Source organism: Pseudophryne corroboree, chromosome 1 (assembly GCF_028390025.1).
Source record: "Pseudophryne corroboree isolate aPseCor3 chromosome 1, aPseCor3.hap2, whole genome shotgun sequence".
NCBI classification, from domain to species: Eukaryota; Metazoa; Chordata; class Amphibia; order Anura; family Myobatrachidae; genus Pseudophryne; species Pseudophryne corroboree.
This window is the reverse complement of record NC_086444.1, coordinates 742770060-742791843: the sequence shown is the minus strand read 5'-3', so window position 1 is coordinate 742791843 and position 21784 is coordinate 742770060. Positions and strand designations below refer to the sequence as shown.

Below are 21784 nucleotides of genomic sequence, written 5' to 3'. Positions count from 1 at the left end.
ATTTGTTAGCTAGTGGGCAAAATCATGTGCACTGCAGGGTGGGCAGATTTAACATGTGCAGAGAGTTATAGGCCCTACACACTTGTAGATAATACTGCACGATTTGAACGATCTCGTTCATTAATGAACGAGAACTCGCTCAAATCGTGCAGTGTGTATATACCAGCGATGAACGATGCACGGCCCCGCGCTCGTTCATCGCTGGTCTATCATCGCTGATACATGCAAGTCAATCTGAACGATACCGACATATACAATGTGCGGTATCGTTCATTGTGTATGTATCAGCGATGAACGATACTCACGATAATGACGATCCTCCGCCCCGCCGCCTGCACGCCACGCCCGGCCGTCATCAGAGGAAACTCCCGGTCAACACTCCCGGCTATCACTGAAGAGGAGCGCAGCCACAGCACAGCCAGCCGCAGCATCGTGGAAGAGGAGCAGCTCGTCTTTGGTAAGTATAGCACAGTGTTCCCACTGGCCACAAATGTATAAAACACTGGCCACCAATGACACACTGGCCACCAATGACACACTGTCCACCAATGAATTTTATAAAATCCACTGTCCACCAATGCATTATGTCCCCCGGCAGTGTGCATGCAGCATGTGTTCCTAGTACACAGCATGCATATTGATATGCTGTGTACTGAGAACACATGCTGCATGGACACTGGCGGGTGACAAACCGTTGTCCACCAATGTATATAATATTCCCTGCCCACCAATGTATTATGTCCCCCGGCAGTGTGCATGCAGCATGTGTTCCTAGTACACAGCATGCATATTGATATGTTGTGTACTGAGAACACATGCTGCATGCACACTGCCGAGGGACAAATCGCTGCCCACCAATGTATATAATATTCCCTGCCTACCAATGCATTATGTCCCCCGGCAGTGTGCATGCAGCATGTGTTCCTAGTACACAGCATGCATATTGATATGCTGTGTACTGAGAACACATGCTGCATGCACACTGCCGGGTGACAAACCGTTGTCCACCAATGTATATAATATTCCCTGCCCACCAATGCATTATGTCCCCCGGCAGTGTGCATGCAGCATGTGTTCCTAGTACACAGCATGCATATTGATATGCTGTGTACTGAGAACACATGCTGCATGCACACTGCCGGGGGACAAACCGCTGCCCAACAATGTATTATGTCCCCCGGCAGTGTGCATGAAGCACACCTGTGGATTCTACGTGGACAAGGGGACCGAGCCTCGTGTCAACATAGGTAAGTATGTATGAATGTAAGTGTGCATGTATGTAATAAAGTTGTACTGTCACGGTGTGTGTGTACTGTTTTTATTTGGGTATTTTTTTTGTAGTAGAACTACAGGTACCAGTGGGCCCGTTTCCCCCCCGCATGCTGGTACTTGTGGTTCTCCAAGTACCAGCTTGCGGGGGAGGTTTGCTGGGACTTATAGTTCTGCTACAAAAAACAATATTCTTTTTTCTGACACATGGCTATCAGCCCCACATCCGCCGCCCTTGGATGGGGGGGACAGCCTCGGGCTTCACCCCTGGCCCTTGGGTGGCTGGAGGGGGGGACCCCTTGATTTAAGGGGTCCCCACTCCTCCAGGGTACCCCGGCCAGGGGTGACTAGTTAGTGATTTAATGCCACGGCCGCAGGGACCGATATAAAAGTGTCCCCCAGCGGTGGCATTATCTCTCTGACTAGTGGAGCCCGGTGCTGGTGTTAAAAATACGGGGGACCCCTACGTTTTTTGTCCCCCGTATTTTTGGCACCAGGACCGGACGCAGAGCCCAGTGCTGGTTGTTAAAATACGGGGGATCCCATGTCATTTTTTACCCGTATTTTTACAACCAGGACCGGCTCAAAGAGCCCGAGGCTGGTTATGCTAAGGAGGGGGGACCCCACGCAATTTTTTTCAGGTTTTTTTTTTAACACTTTTGTACCGTCCATGAATCGAATCCAGGATGCACACTATCGTCAATTGGTACGTTTTTCGACAGCAGTACTGTCGAATCCGTTTTTTATTGAATATGTTGAATTATTGACATTGTCATTATGGGGTATTGTGTATAGAATTTTGAGGGAAAAAGTGTTTTTTTCCCTTTTTTGAATAAGGCTGTAATATAACAAAATGTGGAAAAAGTGAAGCATATATAAATATATATTTACACAGGAGCAAAGGACTGCCACTCCAGAAAGCAGAAATCAAATCAAATCACAGTTATATACACATCACTGGGCTGATCTGCTTTATTAAGGTACGTTTTTGTATTTTATATATATAACAAGTCAAAACTAAATCACGCAAATTCACGTATCCTGTATTGTCGATTTTTAAACAGGCTTCTGATTTTCATCCACTGAATGATTTCCCTGCAGTGTCCTCCCGATAGAGCTATACCACAGGCTCAATGATGCACATTTAGAGAAAACAAATGGAGGGCGCAGGGAGTATACAACTTATAACTCTTTTAATACGAGTATATGTATACATACATCTAGTTTGAGTATCATAGCATAGAGGACTATCACTGGCACCTCCGAACAGCACACACAGAAAGCTGCTAGCCGCCGCTCGTCAGATACTCCTGGTCTGAGACCACACACCGTCAGGTCAGCCAAAGAGACGTAGTACGTCCAGTGTCCCACTATCACGCCAACATGTTTCATCCCAAGGACTTCGTCAGGGGGTGTGACACCTCCTTTTGGCTGACCTGACGGTGTGCGGTCTCAGACCAGGAGTATCTGATGAGCGGCGGCTAGCGGCTTTCTGTGTGTGCTGTCCGGAGGCGCCAGTGATAGTCCTCTATGCTGTGATACTCAAACTAGATATCTGTATACATATACTCATATTAAAAGAGTTATAAGTTGTGTACTCATTGCCTGCAGCCTCCATTTGTTTTCTCTACATATATATATATATACACACACACACACACACAAACATTTTTATTATATTATTTTGTGCACATATATATATATATATATATATTTATTTATTTTGTAACATGGGTATTGTAAATAAGGTCTCGTAGGCAGATTTTCAGGTTATAACCACAGTGTCTTTAATGACATCAGACACTGTAGCACAGCATACACAGCCTTGGGCCTGGTCACAGAGGTACATAGAGAAAATAAACAGACAGACATAAAAGGTCCTAGCAATTCCCGTACTGAAAAATAACTCTGCTGCAGTGGCTTGCGGCTACACATACCATGGTCTTCTGGCACGGCCAATGTCCACAGTCCATGGCGCTATAAACTCAACCCGGCTCACTGGCCTCTAACAGGCACCAGCGCAATGCATTTTGGGTAAGAGGGATTTTTAAACCCCTTTCGTGATCCTGACTTCCTGCTGTCTCTGGGTGAGCATGAAATCACGGACATCTGTTTCTCCAGCTGCAGCTGTGCAGAATGTGCAGGACTTGTTTTCTTCTCCCTTGGAGAGAGCTGATTCCACCAGAATGTGGGCATTTGTGGTGAGACACAAGCTCTCTCACCACAATATATATATAAAATTGGTTGAACATATTATATCTGATTACTGTGTTAAGTTCTGATTTTAATATTTTAAAATTAAATCTCACATTTCACAGAGACATGGATGCAAACCGTGAGTTCTGGGCTGGATTCTTCGATCTATACCAGACCAATGAGTGCTTGTGGCATGTGGGAACAAGGGATTACGCCAACAGAGGAAAGAAAAATCTGGCATACCAGCAATTGGCCAGGTACAGCCTTGTCCAAGATAGTGGTGCCGACATCAAGTGGGTGAAGAGGAAGATCCAGAATCTGAGGACACTATTTCTTAAGAAGCACAGGAAATAACAAAGATTCCCAACGTTCAGGAGCAGGGTCAGATCAAGTCAAGAAGCCAACATTATGGTATTATGACTTGATGAAGTTCGTATTGGATGAGGAGCCTTCGAGGACAGCGCGGAACACGGAGGAGCCGAACATGCCCGAGATGTTCGAGCCTGAGGAAGAGGAGAATGTGGATCCGGTAAGTGTCCGCACAATACAGATGTCACTGTTTCTTGTTTAATTTTTTGCCTTATTATTTTCACATATTTTTCTTAATTTTTTTGGATAACTCAGCTGTCTTCGAGGGAGCTGGACGTGGAACCTGCAGTGGATGAGCCGGCAGACCAAGCCACTGTAATGCCGGAGCTGGAGGAGAGTCAGGCGGCGATGGGAACGCCCCAGCCTCTGGCTAGAAAGAGACGCCGGCCGGCTATCCCTGGAAGATCTGTCTTGTCCAGCAGGTTAGATACATTTCTGAGGCAGGCAGAGGAGGTCCTAAAAAACAGACCGGATAGATTTGAAGCTATTGGGGACCATTTAGCCTGTGAGTTGCGGGCCATGAACCCCACTCAGCAAAAATACGCCCAGCGTCTGGTATATGCCATTATATCACATGGCCAGGATGATGAATTGACCAACCACAGTGGCGTTGTACTAGATACCAGACAGGTGCCTAGTACATCCTTATGCCCCTCCCCCAACTCATCCTCCCATGTATTCTGCGCCGGTAATTCCTCCTCAACAATACCCCACATATCCTGCTCCGGGTTACCAAATGCCACAATCCCCCTTCCCTGGCACCTCTTCAAGTGGAATGTTCACCACTCTGTTGAGTGCACACTCCACTGTTCAAGGCGACCAAAATTTTTAATCAAAATGTTTTTTTTATTTTTGAATTTGCGTTTTTGTTTGCTGGCTTCAGATTTGTATTTGACCTTCCTCGTCCAATATGTTTTTTCTTGAAGTCAATTGTACCATAATGTTGGTTTTCTACACTTCATTTTACCCTGTAATAGAACGTTGTGAATGCTTTTAGTTCATGTGCACTTTTGAAATACTGTCCTCAAATTCTTTTACTTCTTCTTCATCCCAAGTTATGTTGGCACCACTGTTTTTGCTGCACTGTATCTGGCTAATTGTTGGAATGCCTGATGCCTCTATTGGTGTAATCCCTGCTGTCATGGCACTCATTGGCTCAAAAATCGATGAATCCAGCCCAGAATGTTTCTAATTTATTATTTTTTTAAAATTTATAATTACAAATTGTTACTAAAAATTGTGTGGAGTCTTTATTTATGGGTAGTGCTGAAAGGTTTACCAGGTATACACTGCACCAAACAAACTACAGAGCAGATATGCAGTGATTTTAAATGGATGCTGTTATTTATTGTACAAAGAAGACCTGCCCACCTTCCTAAAACCATGCCCAGTATTTAAATGAAGCTGGATCTTTCAAATCTTTCTAATCTTTCAAATCTTTCATCAGACATTGTTCAGTTTGTATGCACATAATCGTTCATGGGAAATCTTTCATCTATCATATCTTTTATCTTTTAAATCTTTCGAATCTACAAGTGTGTAAGGCCCATTAGATGTGAGTAGGGTGTGTTTAAACTGAAATCTAAATTGCAGTGTAAACATAAAGCAGCCAGTATTTACCCTGCCGAGAAACAAAATAACCCACCCAAATCTAATGGGCCGTACACACATGCCGATATCACTGCACGATATGAACGATCTCGTTCATTAATGAACGAGATAACGTTCATATCGTGCAGTGTGGAGGCTCCAGCGATGAACGATGCGCAGCCCCGCGCTCGTTCATCGCTGGGGCCATGTCGGCTGTGCATGCAGGCCAATATGGATGAGATCGTCCATATTTGCCTGCAAGTCTACGGAGCCGGGTGACGGGGGGAGTGAAGAAACTTCACTCCCCCCGTCACTGACCCCCCGCCGCCGGGTCGCCCGTCGCCCGTATCGGCGGTCGGGCAGCTCGGCGGCACATCGCAGAGTGTGTAGGGCCTATAACTCTCTCTGCATTAGCTAACAAATTTGCTGCTGTGATCAAATCTGAATTACTGTAGGCTCAGTGTCTTTTACTAGCATCAGACATTGTGCATAGCATTCACAGGCTTGGGCCTGATCACACAGGTACAGATGGATCCACGCTAATCGTGGCTTCATCTGCGCTTGGGAGCTCCCGCCTAGGTGCACCCATCAGCGCGTCTGGGACGCGCGCGCGTACGAGATGTGCATGCACCCCATTCACTTTAATGGGAGCATCTCTGTGCACTCCCGTAGCCGGGAGGGCATGCCTGCGATGGAGCTGCACTAGATGAGTGCAGCTCCAGCTGTACATACAGAAAATAAACAAACAAACAAACATAAAAAGTCCTAGCATCTCTTGCGCTCAATAGTTATTCCGCTGCAGTGGATTGCCGCCACACATGGCATGCTCTCCTGACATGGCCAATGTCCACAGTCTCTGGCACAACAAACTGTTCCATACTCACTTGCCTCTAACGGGCACCAGCGCAACCTGCAGTGGGTGTATGGGTGTTTTAAATTGTTCCTATTGATGAGTTCCTGCTAGATGCTGGCAATCCACAAAAAGCTGGACTTATAAATCTCCACTGCAGGTGCACAATGTGAAGCTCTTTTTCCTTTCCCTTGGAGGGAGCTATCTGCTATCCCACCAGAATGCGGGCAGTTGTGGTTAGACACAATATATATATATATATATATATATATATATATATATATATATATACATATATATACACACACACACTGTATATTATTATTTTTTTGTACTGGTTGGTGCACTTTACCCTAGTGTGCTTTGTTCACATGTATCTATAAGCCCTGTGATACATGCAGTCTAAACCGAGCTGCAAGTTCTGGGACGCGCGCGCGTACGAGATGTGCATGCACCCCATTCACTTTAATGGGAGCATCTCTGTGCACTCCCGTAGCCGGGAGGGCATGCCTGCGATGGAGCTGCACTAGATGAGTGCAGCTCCAGCTGTACATACAGAAAATAAACAAACAAACAAACATAAAAAGTCCTAGCATCTCTTGCGCTCAATAGTTATTCCGCTGCAGTGGATTGCCGCCACACATGGCATGCTCTCCTGACATGGCCAATGTCCACAGTCTCTGGCACAACAAACTGTTCCATACTCACTTGCCTCTAACGGGCACCAGCGCAACCTGCAGTGGGTGTATGGGTGTTTTAAATTGTTCCTATTGATGAGTTCCTGCTAGATGCTGGCAATCCACAAAAAGCTGGACTTATAAATCTCCACTGCAGGTGCACAATGTGAAGCTCTTTTTCCTTTCCCTTGGAGGGAGCTATCTGCTATCCCACCAGAATGCGGGCAGTTGTGGTTAGACACAATATATATATATATATATATATATATATACATATATATACACACACACACTGTATATTATTATTTTTTTGTACTGGTTGGTGCACTTTACCCTAGTGTGCTTTGTTCACATGTATCTATAAGCCCTGTGATACATGCAGTCTAAACCGAGCTGCAAGTTCAAAAACAGAAAAATAAAAATTATACAGTATATAATGTAGATCTATTGTTTGTACTGTTTGGTGTGGTTTACGCTAGTGTGCTTTGTTCACGTGCATCAGTAAGTCCTGTGATCCACGCTGTTTGGACCTGTTCAATATCAGAAAAAAATATTCATATAGATTTCAACTGTTTATCGTATTGCTCTTTGTTCAAAACTAAGCCTTGTGACTCCATGCAGCTGGAGATGCGAGTTCAAAAAAAAGAAAAAAATATATAGATCTATTGTTTGTACTGTCTGTGCACTGAACCCCAGTACACAGTGGCGATTTTTCATAGATGTGCTATAAACTGCTGTGTGTTTGTGCCGCTGCTCTGTCGCTTAGTAACCAGCCAGCTTGCTGCAGTCTTTGGCCAATACTGGTGAAAATAATATTGTGAGCTGTGAGGTGGTCAAAATTCACTGGAAATGACTGGAAAGTAACATTATTGATGTCAATTTTTGAAGAAAAAAAAAATGTAAGTCCAAAACCAATCACGGCAGTTTTGTAATCCAAATCCAAAGCCAGGCAACAAATCAGAGCCAAATAGAAATCTAGAAAAAATGGTCCTGCGCACATCTCTAATGTAAATGCAATACCGTTTTTCTGCATATACAATGTGCATGATACTACTCTACTTTATGTTCTACAAAGGCAGGCAACTTGTATATCTCTTGCAGCTCTACTTATAGATGCTTAACTTAAAGTACCTAACTTGTTTTATAGATACATAAATTAAGTGGGCATCTTGCTGATAAGCCAGCATATAGTCCAGCAGATGTTTCTCAATAAATGAAGGAATAATAAATGGAACTTGGAAAACTGTCATTAGGAATTTAGCCCTCTTATCATCATATTGGCTGATATATAATTGTCACTTTTAATGTAAAAAAATCTCCATCCACACTACTCTTCAGGATACTGCATGCACCTGTTTTCATATGATGTAATTTGTAACCAGTGCTTAAAGTGGTCCTAGAGTGGTGATGGAACTCACTCCCATAAAGTGGGTCCAATGACCCTAGCCCCTCCCACCTGCATGATACCCCACCCCTAGCACCACCCCTTTAAGTGTTCATTGTTTTTGCATTTGCCGTTGGACTTGAAAGTATAATCTTAGTTTGGAGTTACTTTTAAGTTTGAGTTCAGTTTTCTGCACATATCATGCTCAACACCTGTTTATTATGAGTCTGACTGACCCAACTAGTGCTGCCGGCTGCTGTTATATATATATGTGTGATTTGATTTTTAATTATTTTTTTTTGCTGAGGAAATGAATTTAGCAAACTAGTGCAGCTAGTTACTTCAGCACTGCACTAGTGAACTAATGGCCTAATTCAGGTTGTATCACTATTGAGACAGAAATTGCGATTTTCTCAGTCTACTTCTGCTAAAAAAAAATGGACGTGAAGGGCTGCCTAGAAAGAAAAAAAGACACACACCGATGCATTTGCAAATTTGTGTATGCAGTCGCATAATTGTGATGCATACGCAGAAACCGAGAACCGTCGACCACCATCGACAATACCGGGTGACCCATGCCTACGCAGGAAATACACGGCTGCAGTCGCAGTTATATCATATTTCCAACTGTAGCAATGGCAGCTGACGTAAGATGCACACCCTGAAAACGGCAATGACACGCCTGCATTTTTTTAACTACTCCGAGCAAACGCCATGTAACCTCCCACAAACAGACACTTACTGGCAATCACTATGCGATCGTAGATTGCTGGCCCTGCGATCGCATTGCATTTGCATTTCAGCCTTGTACTTGCATTTCGTGCACACGCGATGAGGTCACAGTGCATGCGTAGTCGCCCAATAAGGGGACGATTTGCAGTGTTGCAAAATTGCAGCTGAAGCTGAATAAGGCCCTAAGTTCATTTTCTCAGCTGAAAAAAAAATAAAAATCAAACATACTATATACGTAACAGCAGCCGACAGCTTTAGTAGGGTCAGTCAGACTCATAATAAACAGGTGTTGAGCATAATATGTGCAGAAAACTGAACTCAAACTTAAAAGTAACTCCAAACTATGCAATAATGGCAAGCTATATTTAATACTACATACAGTAATTAGTTGTGAAGTTCTGAACTTCTGTAAATTAGCTCTGCCTGCCTCTCTCTCTCTCTCTGGCCTCAGCGTCTGCCTGGGTCCTCTCCTTTCAGGGTGGCTCCTCTTAATGCATGCAGGCTGCTGCTGCTGTGCAGCATTAGACACAGGTGTGCAGTGACGTCAGCGCACTCATACCCACCACTGCCGACAGAGGAGAGGGACTGGGGGAGGTGGGCGGGTGGCCAAGTAACTCATCTCTGTAGCGCTGCCCACCCACCATATCTGTTGATATGGGTAGTGGCGCTGGGTGGTGCACAGCGGGGCAACCGAAACACCTAAATCCAACCTGAGCCTCCACTCCACCTCCAAGACTAAGGGTGATAACCAATTACCAGCGGTACATTCCTGCGGGTAATGATATCACCCAGGGCTATCCTATTAGTCCCAATAAGCTAGCACGAGCTGTGGTTTATCTGTTACTACATCGGGTACCGACAGAGCCGGATTAAGACCATGGGGGGCCCGGGGCACTTAAGACAGTGGGGCCCCTAATAAAGAGAAGATATATATATATATATATACACAGCAGCAGCTTAATAAAACTTGCCTCCCCAAGCAGCACACGGCGCACCTCCTGCCCTGCACTCTCGTCCCCACTGCAGCAGCGGCCACACAGACAGGACCGCTGAGCTGAGCGACGGCTCAGCTGTCCAATAATGTATGAATCAAGCAGCCTTGCCGCTCAGTCATTGTCTGGGCACGTAGGCTGCTTCATTCATACATTATTGGACAGCTGAGCCATCGCTTAGCTCAGCTGTCCTGTCTGTGCGGCCACTGCTGCAGTGGGGACGGGAGCCGGGGAGCGCAGCACTGCAGATCGGATCGGAAGAGAGATCCGATCTGTGGTGTGGCAGGGGGCCCTTTTGGAAAGGGGGGTCCGGGGTACGTACCCCAGGGCCCCTCCTTAATCCGGCTCTGGGTACCGACTGCCGGTGCAACGCTCCACCTCTGGCTCCCCGGTCACATGACCACTTGCTCATCATGTGATTGCTGGTGGGGGAAGAGGGTGGATGCAGGTCACAGCACTGCCCCATTTTTTCCCAGCTGAGAGCTGCAGCGCCCTCACTGCAGTCCCAGCCTTCTGCTGCTGCTGTGGCGGGCATGGGTCAGTTACGGGTCGCCGCGCCTCATCGAGGATTTTGTTTCACCTGCCTCGGGCAGGTGAAACCAAATCCCCAGAAACAGTCCCATTTTCAAGCAAAAACGGGGCTGTTTCTCACAAAAACACACAGATTTCACTGAACCTGTGTGTTTTCAATGGAGGAAAGAGGTTTTTTTTTTTTGTTATGGACGATCCTAATTGGATAGCCTGTAAAAAAAAAGCACTGGTGAAACATCTGAAAAAAGTGTGATGTGTTACCTCCACTAATAGGATACCACCCTGTCACTGTCTAGCAATCGTCATCATTGCTGCTTCGCCCACCACAAAGTACAGACTGCTGCAGGCGGATACTACGCTGCTTGATAATGAACAGGACTCAGACTCTGAGACCTTCATTATCTCGCAGCACTGCAGCCGCCCGCAGCAGCCCGTATTTTGTGGTGGCCCGTCAAGGTTCATCACTCCTGCATACACTAGTGATGAGCACCGGAAATTTTTCGGGTTTTGTGTTTTGGTTTTGGGTTCGGTTCCGCGGCCGTGTTTTGGGTTCGAACGCGTTTTGGCAAAACCTCACCGATTTTTTTTTGTCGGATTCGGGTGTTTTTTTTCAAAAAACCCTAAAAAACAGCTTAAATCATAGAATTTGGGGGTCATTTTGATCCCAAAGTATTATTAACCTCAATAACCACAATTTCCACTCATTTTCAGTCTATTCTGAACACCTCACACCTCACAATATTATTTTTAGTCCTAAAATTTGCACCGAGGTCGCTGGATGGCTAAGCTAAGCGACCCAAGTGGCCGACACAAACACCTGGCCCATCTAGAAATGGCACTGCAGTGTCACGCAGGATGGCCCTTCCAAAAAACACTCCCCAAACAGCACATGACGCAAAGAAAAAAAGAGGCGCAATGAGGTAGCTGTGTGAGTAAGCTAAGCGACCCTAGTGGCCGACACAAACACCTGGCCCATCTAGGAGTGGCACTGCAGTGTCACGCAGGATGGCCCTTCCAAAAAACACCCCCCAAACAGCACATGACGCAAAGAAAAATGAAAGAAAAAAGAGGTGCAAGATGGAATTGTCCTTGGGCCCTCCCACCCACCCTTATGTTGTATAAACAGGACATGCACACTTTAACCAACCCATCATTTCAGTGACAGGGTCTGCCACACGACTGTGACTGAAATGACGGGTTGGTTTGGACCCCCACCAAAAAAGAAGCAATTAATCTCTCCTTGCACAAACTGGCTCTACAGAGGCAAGATGTCCACCTCATCATCATCCTCCGATATATCACTGTGTACATCCTCCTCCTCACAGATTATCAATTCGTCCCCACTGGAATCCACCATCTTAGCTCCCTGTGTACTACTTTGTGGAGGCAATTGCTGCTGGTCAATGTCTCCACGGAGGAATTGATTATAATTCATTTTAATGAGCATCATCTTCTCCACATTTTCTGGATGTAACCTCGTACGCCGATAGGTGACAAGGTGAGCGGCGGCACTAAACACTCTTTCGGAGTACACACTTGTGGGAGGGCAACTTAGGTAGAATAAAGCCAGTTTGTGCAAGGGCCTCCAAATTGCCTCTTTTTCCTGCCAGTATAAGTACGGACTGTCTGACGTGCCTACTTGGATGCGGTCACTCATATAATCCTCCACCATTCTTTCAATGGGGAGAGAATCATATGCAGTGACAGTAGACGACATGTCCGTAATCGTTGTCAGGTCCTTCAGTCCGGACCAGATGTCAGCATCAGCAGTCGCTCCAGACTGCCCTGCATCACCGCCAGCGGGTGGGCTCGGAATTCTGAGCCTTTTCCTTGCACCCCCAGTTGCGGGAGAATGTGAAGGAGGAGATGTTGACAGGTCGCGTTCCGCTTGACTTGACAATTTTGTCACCAGCAGTCCTTTGAACCCCAGCAGACTTGTGTCTGCCGGAAAGAGAGATCCAAGGTAGGTTTTAAATCTAGGATCGAGCACGGTGGCCAAAATGTAGTGCTCTGATTTCAACAGATTGACCACCCGTGAATCCTTGTTAAGCGAATTAAGGGCTCCATCCACAAGTCCCACATGCCTAGCAGAATCGCTCTGTGTTAGCTCCTCCTTCAATGTCTCCAGCTTCTTCTGCAAAAGCCTGATGAGGGGAATGACCTGACTCAGGCTGGCAGTGTCTGAACTGACTTCACGTGTGGCAAGTTCAAAAGGTTGCAGAACCTTGCACAACGTTGAAATCATTCTCCACTGCGCTTGAGACAGGTGCATTCCACCTCCTATATCGTGCTCAGTTGTATAGGCTTGAATGGCCTTTTGCTGCTCCTCCAACCTCTGAAGCATATAGAGGGTTGAATTCCACCTCGTTACCACTTCTTGCTTCAGATGATGGCAGGGCAGGTTCAGGCGTTTTTGGTGGTGCTCCAGTCTTCTGTACGTGGTGCCTGTACGCCGAAAGTGTCCCGCAATTCCTCTGGCCACCGACAGCATCTCTTGCACGCCCCTCTCGTTTTTTAAATAATTCTGCACCACCAAATTCAAGGTATGTGCAAAACATGGGACGTGCTGGAATTTGCCCATATTTAATGCACACACAATATTGCTGGCGTTGTCCGATGCCACAAATCCACAGGAGAGTCCAATTGGGGTAAGCCATTCTGCGATGATCTTCCTCAGTTGCCGTAAGAGGTTTTTATCTGTGTGCGTATTCTGGAAAGCGGTGATACAAAGCGTAGCCTGCCTAGGAAAGAGTTGGCGTTTGCGAGATGCTGCTACTGGTGCCGCCGCTGCTGTTCTTGCGGCGGGAGTCCATACATCTACCCAGTGGGCTGTCACAGTCATATAGTCCTGAGCCTTCCCTGCTCCACTTGTCCACATGTCCGTGGTTAAGTGGACATTGGGTACAACTGCATTTTTTAGTACACTGGTGAGTCTTTTTCTGAGGTCTGTGTACATTTTCGGTATCGCCTGCCTAGAGAAATGGAACCTAGATGGTATTTGGTACCGGGGACACAGTACCTCCAACAAGTCTCTAGTTGCCTCTGCAGTAATGATGGATACCGGAACCACGTTTCTCACCGCCCAGGATGCCAAGGTCTCAGTTATCTGCTTTGCAGCAGGATGACTGCTGTGATATTTCATCTTCCTCGCAAAGGACTGTTGGACAGTCAATTGCTTGGTGGAAGTAGTAAAAGTGGGCTTACGAGTACGACTTCCCCTCTGGGATGACCATCGACTCCCAGCAGCAACAACAGCAGCGCCAGCAGCAGTAGGCGTTACACGCAAGGATGCATCGGAGGAATCCCAGGCAGGAAAGGACTCGTCATAATTGCCAGTGACATGGCCTGCAGGACTATTGGCATTCCTGGGGAAGGAGGAAATTGACACTGAGGGAGTTGGTGGGGTGGTTTGCGTGAGCTTGGTTACAAGAGGAAGGGATTTACTGGTCAGTGGACTGCTTCCGCTGTCGCCCAAAGTTTTTGAACTTGTCACTGACTTATGATGAATGCGCTGCAGGTGACGTATAAGGGAGGATGTTCCGAGGTGGTTAACGTCCTTACCCCTACTTATTACAGCTTGACAAAGGCAACACACGGCTTGACAAATGTTGTCCGCATTTCTGTTGAAATACTTCCACACCGAAGAGCTGATTTTTTTGGTATTTTCACCAGGCATGTCAATGGCCCTATTCCTCCCACGGACAACAGGTGTCTCCCCGGGTGCCTGACTTAAACAAACCACCTCACCATCAGAATCCTCCTGGTCAATTTCCTCCCCAGCGCCAGCAACACCCATATCCTCCTCATCCTGGTGTACTTCAACACTGACATCTTCAATCTGACTATCAGGAACTGGACTGCGGGTGCTCCTTCCAGCACTTGCAGGGGGCGTGCAAATGGTGGAAGGCGCATGCTCTTCACGTCCAGTGTTGGGAAGGTCAGGCATCGCAAATGACACAATTGGACTCTCCTTGTGGATTTGTGATTTCGAAGAACGCACAGTTCTTTGCTGTGCTTTTGCCAGCTTGAGTCTTTTCATTTTTCTAGCGAGAGGCTGAGTGCTTCCATCCTCATGTGAAGCTGAACCACTAGCTATGAACATAGGCCAGGGCTTCAGCCGTTCCTTGCCACTCCGTGTGGTAAATGGCATATTGGCAAGTTTACGCTTCTCCTCCGACAATTTTATTTTAGATTTTTGAGTCCTTTTTTTACTGATATTTGGTGTTTTGGATTTTACATGCTCTGTACTATGACATTGGGCATCGGCCTTGGCAGACGACGTTGCTGGCATTTCATCGTCTCGGCCATGACTAGTGGCAGCAGCTTCAGCACGAGGTGGAAGTCGATCTTGATCTTTCCCTATTTTTGGAACCTCAACATTTTTGTTCTCCATATTTTAAAAGGCACAACTAAAAGGCACCTCAGGTAAACAATGGAGATGGATGGATACTAGTATACTTATGGATTGACGAGCGACTGCCGACACAGAGGTAGCTACAGCCGTGGACTACCATACTGCGTCTGCTGCTAATATAGACTGGATGATAATGATATAAAAAATATATATATATATCACTACTGCAGCCGGACAGGTATATATTATATAATGACGGACCTGCTGGACACTGTCAGCTCAGCACTGCAGACTCCTAAAGTAAGCTACTAGTAGTATCAAGAAGATAGAAAAAAAAAAAAACACCACAGGTAGGTGGTATACAATTATGGATGGACTAGCGACTGCCGACACAGAGGTAGATACAGCCGTGGACTACCGTACTGCGTCTGCTGCTAATATAGACTGGATGATAATGATATAAAAAATATATATATATAGATCACTACTGCAGCCGGACAGGTATATATTATATAATGACGGACCTGCTGGACACTGTCAGCTCAGCACTGCAGACTCCTAAAGTAAGCTACTAGTAGTATCAAGAAGATAGAAAAAAAAAAAACACCACAGGTAGGTGGTATACAATTATGGATGGACTAGCGACTGCCGACACAGAGGTAGCTACAGCCGTGGACTACCGTACTGCGTCTGCTGCTAATATAGACTGGATGATAATGATATAAAAAATATATATATATATCACTACTGCAGCCGGACAGGTATATATTATATAATGACGGACCTGCTGGACACTGTCAGCTCAGCACTGCAGACTCCTAAAGTAAGCTACCAGTATCAAGAAGATAGAAAGAAAAAAAAAACACCACGGGTAGGTGGTATACAATTATGGATGGACGAGCGACTGCCGACACAGAGGTAGCTACAGCCGTGGACTACCGTACTGCGTCTGCTGCTAATATAGACTGGATGATAATGATATAAAAAAATATATATATATATCACTACTGCAGCCGGACAGGTATATATTATATAATGACGGACCTGCTGGACACTGTCAGCAGAATGCGTTTATATAATAAAAACACCACACGACGAGTGTTTAACTTTTTCATGCAGACAATCACAATATACTGGTGGTCAGTGGTCACTGGTCAGTCACACTGGCACTGGCAGTGGCACTCTGGCTGCAAAAGTGTGCACTGTTAAAATATGTACTCCTGCTATAACTGCTCCCCAGTCTCCCCCACAATTAAGCTGTGTGAGCAGTGAGCACTCAGCACAGTCAGATATACAGTATTACATAGATGATGCAGCACACTGAGGGCACACTGAGGCTGAGCACAGATATGGTATGTGACTGTGTCACACTGCTGTGTATCGTTTTTTTTCAGGCAGAGAACGGATTAAACTGGTGGTCACTGGTCACACTATCAGCAAGTAGTACTCCGTCCTAATATGCTCCCCAAAATTAGTAAATCAAGTGTCACTCTCTACTCTCTCTCTAGTCTACAGTCTAAACGGAGAGGACGCCAGCCACGTCCTCTCCCTATCAATCTCAATGCACGTGTGAAAATGGCGGCGACGCGCGGCTCCTTATATAGAATCCGAGTCTCGCGATAGAATACGAGCCTCGCGAGAATCCGACAGCGGGATGATGACGTTCGGGCGCGCTCGGGTTAGCCGAGCAGGGCGGGAAGATCCGAGTCTGCCTCGGACCCGTGTAAAAAGGCTAAAGTTCGGGGGGGTTCGGTTTCCGAGAAACCGAACCCGCTCATCTCTAGCATACACACCTATATACTTATCTGGCCAATCAGCCAATATTTGACGATCAGCCTGACGATTAAATACAGTAGGTGTGTGCCTAGCTTAAGCCAATGGCTAGACACACAGGGGCTGATGCACAGTTGATTGCATGACCATTTGCACAGCACAATGTATCTTGCGTGAATTAGCACTGTATGCGCAAATTATGGGTTATGGGTAATTTAGAGTCACAGGTATTTTGATTGCATTATACATATGACCGAAGAGGTGGAGCTGGGTTGGCTATAAGCAAAATTGCACCTTTTTGGGTGTGGATCTTTTGCGTCTGGTATAAGTCAGGTGCAAGCACTCACAGATAATTATGACTAGTAGAAAACCTGACTGTTATTTTATATTTGAAGCCAGAGGCGGATTGGCCATGGGGTTTACAGGGAAGATTCCCGGTGGGCCGACGCACTCGAGGGGCCTGTTTTGTTTGAAGACATGTGGTCCTTTTTATAGACATAATCAATAAGATGCAAAATAATTTGCATATATGAAAATTACTTTGCCACTTAGCCTGTGATTGCAGATGATCTAGTGTATGCTCTGTCTGCCTGCTTGGCTGACATATAAGATTGAGTGAATAGTTATTGGGATACTGTTGGTGCAATAAGCAAGAAAATATATCTTTCTAAAGAATGATATAGTTTCCTAAATTCTGAAGGTGTATCATATAATGTGCTCATAATATTTAATTTTATTTCTTTTTAACTTCCTCCTTGATGCTGGACATGCCCACTAACTGGAAAGTCTTGGGGGGGAGGGTGCTGCTGCCATGGCCCATGGTAGACCTTACACCTCTGGTGCTGCCCATGTGGGGCCACTAGAACAAATTTTTCAGGGCCGCTTTTTATTCCCAATCCGCCCCTGTTTGAAGCACCCAACAATATACACTGTAGAAATATCTGGGAAATAAATTTGAATACTGTACATGTATTGAAAAATATCTTTGTTTCCCTATTTCTCATGGAAAGAAGGCTAGTAGGACTCAGAGCTTAGGCCTAGTCATTGTGACAAATGCAATTTATTAGGGGTTCGATAGTTTTTATGATACCTTCACTTCATAGTTAAACGTCATCAGTAGGTTAATATTAGTTGATGAGGACTATGTACAGGGCCGGTGCAAGGTATTTCGGCACCCTAGGCAAAACTTGTACTGCACCCATACACATAAAATGCCGCAGACAATAGTACCGCCGCTTACACACATAATGTCCGCATACAATAGTTCCGCTGCTTACACACATAATGCCTGCAAACAATAGTACTGCCGCTTACACACATAATGTCCGCATACAATAGTTCCGCCGCTTACACACATAATGCCTGCAAACAATAGTACTGCCGCTTACACACATAATGTCCACATACAATAGTACCGCCGCTTACACACATAATGCCTGCAAACAATAGTACCGCCGCTTACACACATAATGCCTGCAGACAATAGTACCGCCACTTACACACATAATGCCTGCAGACAATAGTACCGCCACTTACACACATAATGCCCTCAATAGAAGAATGAAAAAGACAGGCACAGAAAGATGTAGCGTGGAGCTGACAGTGGAGAAAGGAGTGGAAGAAACGGTGCATAGAGGCAGGCAGTGAGATGAAACAGGAGATCATGAATGGGTGATGAAAAGGACAGTAAGTGTAGAGATCAGAGAAGGGGGAGATAAGAGAAGAAGCTTTCCTTACCAAAACCATGGAGAACCACTGGCCGAGTAGGGGGGCGGGGCCTGCAGAAGGGGTGGAGCTTACTAGACGGCTGCAGTACTGTAGAAAGTTTAAAACGCCCTAGCTACAGCAGCAGCAACTCGAGGGGAACGGCGCTAAGGCGCCTTGATGCTGCTGCTCTGCTGCTGCCTGTCAGTTTTGACATGTGCAGCAGCAGCGGACACAGTAGCAGCAGAGCAGGGAGAGTGCCGCACCTCTGTAGTTCGGCGCCTCCCTGCATTGCTGACCTGGCTGAGCGTGTTGCGCCGGCTCTGGTCTTGACCCTCCACAGCCTGGCCCTGGATGATAACAAGATGCAAGAGGTGGGGAGGCAGCGGGTAATATTTGGGAGCACAATTGCGGGAGGGGGGGTTTGGGAGCACAATCGCGGGGGGGGGGGGTTGTAACGATGCAGAGGGGAGCAAGTGACATTCGGGAGCATAATCGCGCGGGGGGCGGTAACATTCGGGAGCACAATCGTTCGGGTGCTGACAATTGGGCGCCCACGACATCCCTGGCTGCTCCTCGTCTCTTAAAGAAGAGCAGGAGCTTGGCTAAGCTGAGGCGAGGTGAGGCAGGGTGATTAAGAAAGCGTTCTCTGGTTCATTCAGTGTGCGGTGCCGCCCTCCAGTGGTCGCCGCCCATAGGCAGCTGCCTAAAGCTGCCTAGTGGTAGCGCCGGCCCTGACTATGTATATATCCACGACTACAAGTCATGTGCTACCCAGCCCACAGAATACAAGGGATTGACCATTTTTTCCTAATTCCAAAACTAGCTTCATTATCTTAAACAACACACATTTCAAGTACTTCATTCTATCTGGTCTCCCCATCCCTCAGGTCTAATTAAGGACAGAGGTCAAACTTCAAAGGAAATCTGGAATGTCTCAAGAAGGCAAGAAACATGAAAAGATGTGATATGGAGCTACTGAGTGCTTACACAATTTAAGAAGCAGCAGAACCAGTTATGTATAAATATACATGTGGTACAGAGAGGTGTAGTATTCCTAAACATTAAGGGCAACACAAAAGTTCTCTAAATGAGGTACAGTACATGTGGCAAGTTATAGCAGGTTTTGTTTTGTACTGTAGCAGCATAAATATGTGGTATACTGTAGATGTCACATATAAGGTTACAGGTACTTACAGGTTAAGTATTAATAATAGGATTTGAACAAGTATTACATGTGGAGACATTAAGAATATCTCTGTTCAAGTCTGAGTTGGAATTGCACTGATCCATTTTATGCAAATAGACACTAAGCTTATCCACAAGACAATAGAAAACGTCTAAAATATAATACTTTATGTACCTAAAAGAGAGAATATATAGCTCAACAGAATAGCTTTAATGCAAGAGATGTATACAAAATGTATTCTTCAGGCAATATAGAGGAAGCACTAAACATTTTTGCCATGCATTACAGGTCTGGTCATGTTGCTTTACAAAATGATCACACACAGCCACTGATATAACACAATACTGAGCATTACACTAAGTCATTACATTATGCAGTAAAAGGAGTTACAGAGGGATATTAATGTCACATGCTGAATAACTTTATTCAACGATAAATTAGGGTGGGTGAGCTAAAAGAACAGGTTAGATGGCACAATTGTATCCTCTCCAGAATTAGTTCTTTCTAGAAATAAAGTGGGGGACCAACTACAGACAGAAAACTCTAGACTAATTATTTACAGACCTTATTCTTAATAACCTTTATTATTAGATGGAATGTATACATACCGGCTCTTATCAAAGAATGATCTTGGGTTCTAGTTGTTGGATCTTCCCTGTGATTTGAAAAAATGGGTGCCTGCCTTCAGCACAACGATTCTGATGTTTCTAGGACTTGTACTTTGCAAGGATTTTTCTTTTTAAGCAACCTATGTAGTGGATGATTTTTTTGGCAGCTGCATGTTTTAAAAAAAAGCATTGACCTCACATAATTAAAGGGGGCTGTGTTTAAAGGAGTGTTCGCAGACAGTAGCCAAGCTTTTTTTTTTATATGTGCCTGTGTCTGTTTTAGAGCATAATTACTACAAGGAGGCAGTAATGAAAAGGTAACCTCTTTGTTGCCAGAGGGCTCTGAAGCACATTTTAGTGTAATTTGGTGAAGGCTGTCTGGAAGGAAAGGGGTTAAGTTGCCACAGGGGCAGTGGGCATGGTTGATGCAAAATAGGTAGGAAGGACTGAGTAATGTTACAACCCCCTTTGGTACCTCTCTAAAATCAGTAGATTCTCATGGCATGCAGTTTTTCAGAGGTGTCAGAAAAATGGCAAATGGTTTTACAACAAACAGGGCTGGATAATTATTTTTATTATAACAATTATAATTGTTTATATAGAGTCTGCTGACATCTGCTTTGCAATGGAAAATGTGTCTGTAAGTGAAAACACATTCATACAATGTACATTGTTCTGAAATTCCTCTACGCTGATTTCCTCCTCTAGCACACATGCTTTAGTCCTTATTACAGTTATATCCAGTCTATATGGACAATTTAATGCTTTTGGCAATGTAAATAATATGTATATACCAAAAACAATAGTTTTTGTCTTTATTTTTGCTATTTCCTGCAAATGCATTATCATTGCCAAGTGGCATTAAAGGTCTTTAATTTTGAAGACAGCATTGTCCTCTAGTGGTAGAACCTATTAATGAACACTAAAACGTACTGTAAACTGCTTGCTGTTATCATTTAGAAAGTGCTTTACAGTCAGGGGATTGTATTATTTACAAGTTACATACATGACATTGAAACTGAAGGTAAACATGACACTGTGTAAATGAGTTTGCAGTCTAAAAACTGTAGAGGTAAAAATTATGAAAAGGGAAATTCTACTTTGAGGATACAGTATGGGTGTGTATGGGGAGTTTATTGATTCTGAATGATATAACTGGAATGCAACAGAGAAAAAGTCTTTCAGATGTTATGAGAGAAACCCCTTTCACATCTCAAAAATAACCTGGTATCGAGCCGGCATATTGGCGGGTCGACACGAGTCAGTTTGCGATGTGAAAGGGCCCAATGAGAATTCCCGGGTCGCCTGACCCGGTAATTCAACCTGGGTAATCAGAAGGGTTATTCTCGGGTTGAATACCGCACAGTGGTAGCGTAAACGGATTCCCGGGTCGATGCGACCCGGGACCCGTTTACTACATAGGGAGAGGCGGCGCAGAGATGAGCTCATCTCCCAGCCCCGCCCCCGCTGCTGGCTCCTTCCCCATCACAATGGCAACCGACCCACCATATTGGAGATCTGAAAGGGGTAAGAGAGACATTGGAGATCTGAAAGGGGTAAGAGAGA

General features: G+C 45.3%; 1 protein-coding gene across 1 annotated transcript in view; it reads right to left on the bottom strand.

The window, feature by feature from the left end:
- The window catches only part of ADAMTS10 (ADAM metallopeptidase with thrombospondin type 1 motif 10), a 291074-nt gene extending 270501 nt beyond the window's left edge, over positions 1-20573 (bottom strand). The window contains exon 1 of the mRNA XM_063916365.1: positions 20219-20573. The gene's annotated coding sequence lies outside the window, so the exon portion shown is untranslated. The remainder of the gene's footprint in view (positions 1-20218) is intronic.
- Positions 20574-21784: the final 1211 nt, after the last annotated feature.